Genomic DNA, 1,205 nt, shown 5'->3' with positions numbered 1-1,205 from the left:
AGCGAGTCAGAGTTGAACTTTACCATGTAAGGGAAAGAGATGAGGCCAATTGTAGTCCTTCAGTGCTGGTGTCGGATCATTAATGAAGATCTTCATGAAGCACATCCTTGATCTCCGCTCCATAAACTGCAATACTTCCAGGACAGCTGTGAAACTGCTAGTGATCCTCCCTCAAGTTAGTGTCTATCCTGAGTCCTCTATTCTAACCTACACTGATAGATCCACCTCAATAAGCACAGTGAGAGAACCAGGTCAACTGACCTCTTTATTAGGTCGTATCGGGTTGGACTCGCTTCTGCCCTTAAGAATGCCTTAAATGGCAGAGACTGAAAAAGGGTGCTGGAAACATTCTTCAGATATATTGGTCTGTATTGAAATAATAGCATCATAGTTTATTCAGATTTTAATCTGTACATTATCCATCCCAAAGGTGCTCTGTTGGATTGAAGTGGTCTCATCTATGGCCGTTCACCTTTTTCTGTAGCTTAGTCAAACTTCTCATGTCAGTGGTAAATTAAGGGTGCATCTCCACCAGCCTTGGTTATTATACTTTTATCAAACTCTAGTTCGTTTGCCTAGAAAGTCCAGTTCATTTGTGGAAATGCGTAACTGAACTTTGATGCGGACCAGAAAAGCTGGTCCACCTAAAAGCCAAGGTCTCTCTGTTCAGTTGACGTGAACTCTGGTGTGGTTCGAATGCATACATGTATGCTAAGTGTTAGTGTTGTATAGAAGACTGCTCCGAAAGCAGAAAGTAAACTATTGCACAAGGAATTCTGGGTAAATTAAACCAAAACAAGGGCATGTATCTAGAGCTAGTGGGAGAAATGACTCATGGTCTTTTGCCAAAGGCAAAAGAGAAATCCTTCAACCACTAAAACCTCACTCCATTTTTATTGGAGGAAGTCATACTCAGTGTCTTCTTCAGAGGTTTTTGTGTCATTTCCTTCAGTGGTTCTTGGTGCAGCGCCATCACAGTTGAGGTGAGGCGGGGGAACTGTTTTTTCGAAAGGTTTGTTTGACACAGTGCAGTATGAAAGCAAACCGTACCAGCTGAAAATGTAAGAAATGTCGCAGTCGTGGTCCCCAACCACCACTTGACCGGACTATAAGGTGTAAAAAAAGCATAAATGCTTTTGCTTATAGGTGTACAATAACATCTATCAGAAAATGGGACTGGCTGTCTTTCAGCCCTGACATCCTCG

This window comes from Poecilia reticulata, linkage group LG8 (assembly GCF_000633615.1).
Source record: "Poecilia reticulata strain Guanapo linkage group LG8, Guppy_female_1.0+MT, whole genome shotgun sequence".
In the NCBI taxonomy this organism is placed as follows: domain Eukaryota; kingdom Metazoa; phylum Chordata; class Actinopteri; order Cyprinodontiformes; family Poeciliidae; genus Poecilia; species Poecilia reticulata.
The sequence above is the reverse complement of the archived record's forward strand: the minus strand, read 5'-3'. Positions refer to the sequence as shown.